The sequence below is a fragment of the Bombus affinis genome, chromosome 3 (genome assembly GCF_024516045.1).
Source record: "Bombus affinis isolate iyBomAffi1 chromosome 3, iyBomAffi1.2, whole genome shotgun sequence".
Lineage (NCBI taxonomy): Eukaryota > Metazoa > Arthropoda > Insecta > Hymenoptera > Apidae > Bombus > Bombus affinis.
The window spans coordinates 13,667,270-13,679,142 of NC_066346.1; positions in this window are offsets into that span (position 1 = coordinate 13,667,270).

Here is an 11,873-nt window from a genome sequence, read left to right on the forward strand (position 1 = left end):
AGTCAATGATTAAAACTATCGAAAAAGACATCAGCAAAGAAGACTACAAGTTAAAGATTAACAACAACCACGTGAAAATACTGCCGTCCCACCCAGACGCCTATAGAAAGTTAACCAAGCTATTAAAAACGTTAAACGCCAAATTCCACACATACCAGCTCAAACAAGAAAGACCATTTCGAGTGGTGCTACGCAACATCCATCACTCAGTCGATCTAGACGAACTAAAATGCGAACTGTCAAATCACGGCCACGAAGTAATTAACATCAGTAACATTAGGCATAGAATCACAAAAAACCCACTATCCTTATTTTTTATAGACCTAAAACAAAAAACAAACAATGATGAACTCCATAGTTAAGTTCGAGCCACCTCTTGTAAAGAAAGAAATAATACAATGCAAGAGGTGCCAAAGGTACGGCCACACGCAGAAATACTGCAATCACAACTTCCGGTGCGTAAAATGTGCAGGTAATCACCCCACTGACCAATGCACTAAATCCCCAGAAACCCCCGCCAAGTGTATCCACTGTCAAGGAGAGCATCCTGCGAACTACAAAGGATGCTCAGCCTACAAATCGCTACATAATATAAAGTATCCAAAACTGAGACCCAAGGACATAAACATACAAGAACCTAAACCCCAAAAACTCACCACACCAACAGTATCCTATGCGCAGGCAACGCAAGGAAACGTATACAACTCGAAAACACACAGCGTACACACAGAAAATAGAATTCCCACCCCACAAAGCACAGACAACTTTACCAGACTCGAAAAATCTTATGGAGAAGCAAACTGAGCAAATTAACAACTTGCTGTCACTACTCACACTCTTCATGGACAAATTCATATGCACAGAAGCAAAATAAAACCAATGCGAATAGCTCTGTGGAACGCCAACGGTCTAGCTCAGCACAAAGCCGAACTAGAACTATTCTTAAAACAACAGCAAATCGATGTGATGCTCATATCCGAAACCCACTTCACCGACAAAAACTACCTCAAAATACACGGCTACAACTTCTACCACACCCAACACCCCAGCGGAAAGGCTCACGGCGGCACCGGAATCATAATCAAGTCGAACATCAAGCACTACGAACTTCAACCATTCCAGAAAGACTACCTCCAAGCAACAAACGTAGCAATAGAAGACTGTCATGGTACAATCACCACCTCAGCTGTATACTGCCCTCCCAGACACTCCATCGCCAAAGAAGACTTCGACCACTTCCTGGACACCCTGGGCAACAGATACATAGCCGGAGGAGACTATAACGCTAAACACACCCAATGGGGTAGCAGACTGGTTACAGTAAGAGGCAAAAACCTCCTCAACAGCATAATAACCAACAACCTCAACTACCTTACCACATACGAACCCACACACTGGCCCACCGACACAAACAAAATACCCGATCTCCTTGATTTCTTCATAACTAAAAATATCTCGTCAAGACACGTCCAAATCAATTCCTCGGCTGATCTCTCCTCTGATCATTCCCCCGTGATAGTAACAGTCAGTTCAACTATCATCGAGAATACACCTAATGGCTTCATTCATAACCAACACACCAACTGGCAGCTCTTTAGAGAAGTCTTTACCCACACAACTTCAGCCTCAACCTCACTAAAAACCAATGATGAAATCGAAGCAGCCACGGAATACCTAAATGCGAGCATAATAAACGCTATCCGCGTCTCCACACCGGCAAAAACGTCCACCAGCAACCACGAATACCCCCAGTACATACTAAAAAAAATAGCAGAAAAACGTAGACTAAGAAGGATATGGCAGACCCATAGAACACCGGAGGACAAACGCAAACTAAACAACGCAACTGGAAAACTATCCAAAACCATAAAGAACTACAATAATGACCGTTTTCACAAATACCTCGCCAGCCTGTCCCCCACAGCCGACTCAAACTACTCACTATGGAAAGCCTCCAGGAAACTCACGCGCCCGCCACAAATAATACCTCCAATCCGCCGCCCGCAGGGTGGATGGGCGCGTAGCCCTATAGAAAAAGCCAACCTATTTGCCAAACATTTGACTGAAGTATTCCAACCCCATTCCTCCATAGCTGCAGCGGACGTCACCGAATACCTGCACACTCCCTTCCAAATGTCCCCCCCTATACAACCCTTCACTTCTGCAGAGATCATAGAAGCAATCAGTCGCCTAAACCCCAAGAAAGCAGCAGGTCACGACCAAATAGGAAATAAAGCAATCAAGGAACTTCCCATAAAAGGGATTGCACTCATCGCATCAATCTTTAACGCCATCCTCCGCCTTGAACACTTTCCTAAGGCGTGGAAAATCTCACTAATTACCCTCATCCCCAAACCCGGTAAACCAATATATGAAACCAGCTCCTATCGCCCAATCAGTCTCTTACCTACCCTGTCTAAACTATTCGAGAGGATGCTCACGAATCGTCTCCTTCCACTCCTAGAAGAATTGAAGACTCTCCCAGATTACCAATTCGGCTTCCGAAAACAACACTCAACAGTAGAGCAAATCCACCGCATAACCCACATGATCAGCCAAACCCTTGAAAAGAAAAAATACTACTCAGCCGTATTCCTAGACATCCAACAGGCATTCGATAAAGTATGGCATGAAGGGCTACTCTACAAGCTTAAAAAAATCCTACCCCACCCATACTACTCCATCTTAAAATCCTACCTAACCAACAGACAATTCATAGTTAAATGTCTAGGCGCCACTTCCGCAACATTCCCAATAAAATCCGGCATACCGCAAGGTAGTGTCCTCGGACCCCTACTATTCTCCATCTACACTGCCGACTTACCCATATCAAACGAGGTAACAATAGCAACATTTGCCGACGACACAGCACTATTAGCTACCCACGCAGACCCGGCAATTGCCTCATCCACTCTCCAGCGAAGTCTCGACTCCATGGAAAAGTGGTTCCAAAAATGGGGTTTTAAAATAAACGAAAAAAAATCCTCCCATGTAACCTTCACGCTCCGAAAACAAACCTGCCCCCAGGTCACCATTAACAACACAATAATCCCAAGCAAGGACTCCGTAAGATACCTGGGCATGACCCTGGACAGGAGGCTAACTTGGGAAAAACATATCTCGGAAAAAACAAAGCAACTAAAGGAAAAACTAAGAAAATTCTATTGGCTCACGGGCCGACGCTCCAAACTAAACATACAGAACAAAATAACCCTCTACAAGGCTGTAATAAAACCTGTCTGGACCTACGGAATCCAACTATGGGGAACAGCAAGTAACTCCAACATTGAAATACTCCAACGCTTCCAATCGAAAACGCTAAGATCCCTATTAAATGCACCCTGGTATGTTACCAACGAAACAATCCACCGAGACCTCAAGATACCTACAGTCAAAGATGAAATACACAAGTCCAGAAGCAGATATAGCACAAGAGTCAACAACCACCACAACCCACTAGTCACCCAACTACTGGACACGACGGACCAGACTCGCAGACTAAAAAGAAAATACCCACTAGATTAAACCCTTAGTCCTACTAGAATCAACAATATAAAGCTATTATAATCCATGTCATTGTATCACGCCAAATTACGTTACTGAAAATTCTCAACGAGAATTGATTGTAAATATTCTAATAAATAAAAAAAAAACTTTTCCTATATTACACGAAATATTTAGAAATTTCATTAACAGCACGACGAGCCACGATTATACGTGATTGTGAAATTTCTAAAATTTCTAATTTCTCTGCAAAACCGTATCCAGAAGTTACATAAAATATTCGTCGCGCAAAGACGATGAAAATATTGAAAAATATTTGAGCAGTTATATTGAAAAATATATGAAAATATTTGAGCAGTCAATTATTCGCTGTGTTAAGCCACGATATTTAGCGAAACGATCTTTATCACCAGTTGTAATGTTTAAGACTACTTCTATTCATGCTGTATACTAATTTTTCGCTAAATGTATATTTGCCATAAATGTTACAATTACAAGACATCATAACTGTTACAAGAGAAGTTTGTAAAGTTGCGATATGAAGGTTGATGTTTTTAATTAAAAAATTTTTGATCGCGAATAACCGTTAAAACGGATTAAAGTTTTTTTGATTGCCGGTAATCGTTATCGACGAGAGAAATTTCATTTTGGTTACCAGTAACCAACATAAATAACCGGATTTTTAAATATTTTTTTTTTTTTTTTCTGTTACGAGTAACTGTTATCCGTGGCGAGAAAATTTTATTTTGGTTATCGATGACCATTATCGATGGCAAAAATTTGCTCTACATTGTCAATTATCACTGGCTATATTATCAATCGTTATTAACGTCACTGATAATTATTGGGTTGGAAACTAGGTGATTGCGAATTTTGTCAATATCATCTAATGACAAAACCCGCAATCACCTAGTTAACAAGCCAATAGTACGTGTGTTCGCAGTTATTCATAAAACTTGTGTGTTTTATCGAGAAAACAAAAAGATATGAAAATATATGAAACGAATAGGATGAAAGATATCGCAGTAGAATATTTTTATTGACAGTTGCACCGTGATATCTTTTATCTTATGCTTTGTTTCGTACATTTTCGTATCTTTTTCTTTGCTTAATAAAACATATCAGTTTTATAATTAGGCTTCTTTACGTTGCCAGTGAAAACCGATTATCAGCAATGTCAATAAATATCGACGATAGTCGAATGTGACTAGAAAATATTTTTTTCATCGATATTGCTTGGCGATAATCGAAAATCAATTTCGCCATCGATAATGGTTATCGGTAACCAAAGCAAAATTCGGTTTTCCTTGATAATGGTCACTGTTCGATAACCGAACAAAAATTCAGGTCACTTCCATTGATTACTGTTTCAAATTAAATTCCCATGATGTAAAATTATTATCGAGCGACCGAGGAACAAATCGAATTGTTCGTAATGATTATTCGTAATCAGAATTATTAACGATTAAAATTCTTGAATCGTATCGCTTTTGGAGAAATTGAAAACTGGCTTTTAACGTAGTAAAATATTAGTAGTAAAAATATTTAACGTAGTTGTTATTTTGGAGCTTCGCTTGTAACTTCCACGTAGATTCCCAGATTGATTTTTAATTTTCCTATTGTAATATAACAATTAATACGATATAATATAATAATCTTAATATTAGATTATAAATATTAACATTGTAGGATTTTTTTATTTATTTATTTTATTTGGGTATGGCCGTTGTCACAAGATCACCGGCGATCTATCGGTTTCGTGATTTCTTGCGTCTCCGACGTGACACTGACAACCTCTTGTACCATGGCTCCGGTATACACACGTTCCACAGAGGTGGATGACCCATGGTCAAGTAGACTTTCTTAGTTAATCAAGGTTTTCCCCGATATTACAATATTACAGCAACGATAGTTCCAATGCAGTGCATTTGATACACGTCCGGCAGTGAAAAATGACGAGGATACAACAACAACAACGTTCGAAAAAGTTTGAACCGCAAGGCGGGTAATGCTTCGAGAATTCCTCTTTAAACGAAGAACTTCGATGCAGTTGAACGTTCTCAAGTTAAAATTACGCCAACTATGTTCGAGTAGTGCGCTTTCCAGCTTTATGCTGTTTTTACGTTCTGAAGAGAAAAATGATTTAAGTATTTCGGGTGGAAATTCTGCGAGAGTTTTAGTTCTTGCTTTTCCAGCAGTTGTCGTTTTAATAATTTTAACCTTCTTAATACAACCTGCATGCGATAGTTTCATAGTTGAAACATTTATTCCCTGGCACAGCACTTAGAAATGATATATATACGGTTTTTATTATCAGATTCGAATACGCGCGTATTGAATTTAGTTAAAATTTTAATTGAATATAAAATACATTATCGCTTGTTTCATTGGATAATGTAACGAATTTCTCGTAATAATATAGGAATTTCATCAAAACGAGTAAATCAACACGTTGATTGACGAAGTTTGAACTACCTGTTGAAAAGTTTAACAATAATGTATTATATATGTATCTGTTCATCAACCATCACGAATCAGCCAAATAATAATTGGAAATAAATTTCATTGATATTTCGTTCCGTTAATAATTAATATGATATTGCCTATAAAAGCGAACATACTTCTTTATTAATACGTGCTTGTAAATTAATTTCAATGATATTTTGTTTCGTTGATAACGAAGAAGAAAACATAGCTGATTATTAATACAAATTAGACAATGAGACAAAACTTCCGACAACGTACGTTGGAAATAAGATTTCACTGACATTTTGTCTTCTTAATAATTAATAAAATATTGATCGTAAAGGAAAATTGCCGATAGTCATAAAGCATTTTAGCAGGCAACGGTGTATAAATGTGAAGTACGGTAAAATGGAAGATGACGTCCGGCATTATCTGCATGTTCATTTTACGCAGCTGCGAAGTTAAATTGAAATTCACGTATTTACAGAAAGTAATATCCTCCTCTAAGTGACGGTGCTAAAATGGTCAACAGAAATGGGCTACATCAGTCAGAGCTTTCAATTACAGGGACGAAGTTGAAGAGGACTCTGCAGAAGTTATATATGGAAAGATACAATTAATTGTTACTAATCTTATTATTTTTTTAATTCTAATTCTCAATTCCCCGCATACTTATTTTGTTTTCTATCAATTTTATAACAATGGTCAATTACAATTCTACTTTGTTTTTTAATAATTTGTTATATATTATTATTGTTTTTACAGTTGACGTTTGAAAACGATGAACGTTTTTGATATTAATTAATGAAGCTTCGCATTATGCAGCTGTATCGATTATATTAAATATATATGTTTTGAATAAATAGAATTAAAAAGTGAGAAGAAATTAAGAAATAAGAAATTAATTAAACTTACGAAAAAAGATCAATGTCTCTGTTAAATTATATACGTTGTTTATATTAAATAATATTACTCCTGTATTGTTGATAGAATTTGTTTACTACATATATATATATATATATATATATATATATATATATATATATATATAAATTATATATAATAACAATTGTACAGTGTATAAGTATAGCAAATGAAGATACAGTGTAGCCTGAAAAGTAGTATTAGACAGTAACTAGTCAAACGCGAGTGTTTCAATGATCGTTCGATGTTTCTTATTACTAAGGTGGATAGTTTCATAAATTTTTCCAAAGTAAATTAATATTTCTTTGTTATTCAGTAAAAAAATGGATCAGTGTTCCATCAATGATTAAGGAAAAGAATTAAATATTAATAAATTATGATATATATTAAATTAATTAAGAATTAATTATTGTACTTTAATTACGATATGTAAAATAACGAATACAAAGATTTAAGGTGTCAAGATTAATAAAACGGTGACGTGTGATCAAAATAACTTTCGATGCTTCGACGTACTTGAATTTTACGCTGCATTCCGATTATTCAAAGTTCCCGAAAGTTCTTAATTTCATTCTCTGGAATTTATAATTCTTAAAACGAATTTGTGTCAAGAAATTTATATTACCGTTTATATACGTCTAGAATTATATTTTGATCAATTTGTTCTGACTGAACTTGGTGAATTATTTCCAACTCTTTGCAGCTACGTGCACAATCATAAATCGCGAATTTCGATCACAACGGTTGAAGTTCTCGATTCAACTACGAACATCATCAATTTCTCGCGTCGTAAAACTTTCATGATTTTCAAAAGTTCCAGAAATATTAAATATTTTTGCGCATTAAACGACAGGCTGCAAACAGCCCCGGTTTTTATACCGACGAAAATTACGATCGATTTCCGATTACTGTACGTTGTAAATTATTGTATCAGAGTAAGACGAATAATTAATTGCGCTAAATCGGACGAGTAATTTGTCTTCCTGTGCCTCGATATCTGGAAATTGATAACGTCAGAAAATTGATAAAAAATTACCGTCGTCTGTTAGTCAGATTGTCAATGAAAATTATTATTAGCAGATATTAACCCTTATCTAGGAAATTTAATTTGCTCCTACAACAAATTAACGCCACGCTAAAAGATCACTGTAATAATATTAAACACAAACATTTGGATTTGAAAATTTCGCATTTAAAAGCAGGAAAGAACGAGACTTGCACGTGGACTGTCTTTAGACACGTCGTTCGCAGATAATAGAGCGATAGAGTCATCCTCGGCAAAGGAATATAAAAAATTGGATGACAGCAGAAGGAGCAAGTTACGTTGAGCGGAAAGAAAAGGCCTCGAGACTGTACGCGATTTAGATGATGCGATGAACACGGGGGCGATAGATATTGACAAGCAGGTAACAGAAAGATACGCGGAATCTGTGAAAACAGAAAGAAAGGGACGTGGCAATGTATAACGAAATAATGTAAAATAACGAGAATGAATAAAAAGATGGAAAAAATGTCAGAAGAAGGAGTTTACAGCGAATATTCGAAATAAGGGAAATAAAGAAACGAAGAAATAAAAGATAAAGAAATGAAACGAGCAGGCAAGGAAAGAGATAAAAGAGCAATAAATATACGTAATAAGTAAAAAAAAAAAGAAAAATAAAAAAAAGCGATAGCACGTGCTGCGTGAAGGGAATCGTTAAGTAAAAATCCTTAAATAAAGGTGGGGAAAAATGAAGGCAAATAAAAGTTAGAAAATTGCGCGTTAAAGGGACCGATCAAAGATTCGGACGAAGCGTAGTATCGCAAAATTCAGCCGGAAGGAAGACGCGATTTGAGCCAGGCCTCCGCTCCAATCAATCGACTACACTCGAATGCGATTTCTTGAAAGATATCGAGTGATATCCAATAAAGCAAAGACCTGGTGAGTGCAGCTTTAGATAGTCTATCGATCGCCTCGCAACCACGGTTCAACCCTTACAGGTACAAAGTTAAAGCGTACAGGGAGTTACAATGTCGGACCGCTTCTTTCTTCTTCTTTCTTTCTTTCTTTCTTTTTTTTCTTTTTTTGTTTGTTTGTTGTTTTACTTATACGAGCATGTATAGCGTAGAGGTTGCTATCGTTACACACCATGTGTTGCATCCCACACCAAGCATGCAACCTCTCGTACGTGTACATTCTACGTCACACCGTCGATGCATTTTTGACGTCACGTGTTGTTTGCAGTATCGAGAACAGCGTGGTTTGAACGATCGTCGCGATGTTGCACGAACGAGAACTGTCGACTATTTTACTTCCACATCGTCGTTTATCAATTTCCCCAATGAAAAACAACACGACCCATTTAGGACTCGAGCAAGCTTCTTCGTAATAAGTACTCGATATTAAACGCCAAGTACAACGTAGCGATGTTATCGACTTTCGTAATAAAAATTATCTCTATTTCTTGTTTCAAAGGAAACTCGAAAAGACGAAAAAGAAGTTGTCTCAGCGTAGTTTTAATATGTAGATAGATATGAGAAAGACAAAAATAGCGGAGATAGTTCAACGTGCAAGTTTGATGTACGGAGCCCGGGCCGAGTGATACGAAGAAGCAAGCACCGCGTGATTTTTCGTGGAAATATAAATGAAATATATATAGTATAAAAATTTTTGCATTCTCGACGTGGTTGTCGAGAAAATTGAGTTTGAAAATTTATCAAGCATACCGGAACGTGGGTAATTCCGGACTGGACGGGACTAAATAATCGACATGGAGGTCATTTTACGTGTGAAAACAAGTCGAAAATGTGGAGTAACATGTTCCCGTTTAAGGCTTCATTTTCGAGATAATAAATGTTAACGAATAAATGAGAAATTTTCAAATTTATTTTTCTGGGAAACAAAGCGTTCTACGATGAAATGTTATTTTACGTTTTCGACTTATTTTCACACGTGAAACCACCTCCTGTCGATTATCTAGTCCTACTTATTCCGGAACATACCGTCGTTTAAGTATACTTGATAAATTTGCAAATTCGATTTTTTCGCGAACTCAGTCGAGTTAAAACTAGCAAAATGTTATTTTTAAAATAAAAATTAGATAATAGAAAGTAGATAGAAAATAACATTTTGTCAGTATATATATAATTATATATAGAATTTATTAAATTTCATCTGTCGGCTACAAAATGAAATTCATTTACGCACGTGGAGTTCTCATTCACATTTGTCGGAGTTATCATTCAACCTCAATGCACAGATTAAACATAGATTATTATATAGATATATAGTACACTCTATACAGCATAAACATTGTATTAATTATCGGTTTATTATTATTATTATTATTACCTATTTATCGCAGCAAGGTTTAAAGGATAGTGCTGTCTGTGTTACGAAACACGCGCGTTCCATGTTAATTGGTGAAGTAACTTTACATGTGAGAACGACGAATGTAATTTCTCTTTAATAGACAGAACATTGTCGAAATTTTCGACAAATACAAACCCGTAACACATAAGTAGGAAAGCGATAAAAGTCAACGATTCGTTTATCGCAATTTCCAATTTTAACAACGTCTCAAACGTTATTCCAGCGTATATTGCTCGAAATTGAATAGAAATTTGTGCAAATTCTTAGTTAATAACGTTAGAGAAACGAATAGCGCGTTAATAATTTGCAACTCGTATTAGTTGGTGAAAGTTTGCGTATTACGTGTTCCGGTCGAAAAGTTTATCGACTTGATAAATTAACATAGCATTGCGACAGCGTAGCAAGGAATACGTGCTTAACATTCGATTAATATTACCATTCGCTTGAAATTAACTTCTTCGTGAAAATTTAATATCGATAGGATAAAGAGGATGTCACGCGGATTATCTCGAGATCAGAAATTAAATTACTTGGTAATTTGATGTTAAAATTTCTTATTATACACAATGTGTTTCAGTAATTGAATATACACGAAATTAACTTACGATATTATTCATCGAATTATAATGAAACAATTAGCTAGCAATTCGTTTATTCTATTATTTTATTATGTGTATGTTGAACAGAATTTTATACGTTTCTCGTACCTACTACGTGGTAGACATAATTTATTATTATGGTTTATCATCGTTTATAATTTAATAATCATTTAACGTTGAAATTCGATATAATATTCTGGCGGAATTATTCTTTCACTATCATAATGAATTTAATAGCAGCAAATTTTATATATGTAGTATCTTAATGGGTCTTAGAGGAAAGGACAAGTAATGATGTTTTGATTTAATTAATAATATTCGAAGCAACGAAATAATTACAATGCTGTCGTACGTCTTATTTTCAGACGCGGCTTTCGACTTCCCGATTCACACTCTTCGGCTTCTACACTCGCTCGCTCTCGCTTCTCAATTCACTCTGCACACCTTTTGCATCCGTTCTCTCCGGCTTCTCAACTAATACTGACTTTAACGTCTCTTTGTCTTTTCCCGCCGTTCGAGACACGTGTCCCGAAACGCCCGTGGCCAGAGTCACGCGGGCCCTTTCCACGAAACTATCCACTTAAAAAGGATCGACGACACATTGATGTACCCGACGATGCCGCGGCTCTCGCGACATTGTTTACGATTCGGCAGATATCGTAGGCCTTTTGTTCACGATACTACATATATAAACGTAATAATGAATGCAACGAAAGTAAAGGTATTATATTCACTTTCGTTAAAGTAATCGGTTAATCATTAGAATACAATCTAACGATTATCAATATTAAAGAGCATCGCTTGTTTACTTCTTATAGCTTCGCCGCCTTCCGCATATTTTATATCTTCGTTCAAGGTTTTAATTTTAGTACACGAACAACTTTCATAAATCGTCAGAGCTAATCTGTTACAATGTAATCAGGAATGATAATTAAAAACTGAGCAGGTTAATTAGCCTAGTTCCATAAAGGATCAAATTAAAAATCCAACCAACAACGTACTTGAGCCAAGCTTAAATTCGATGCATG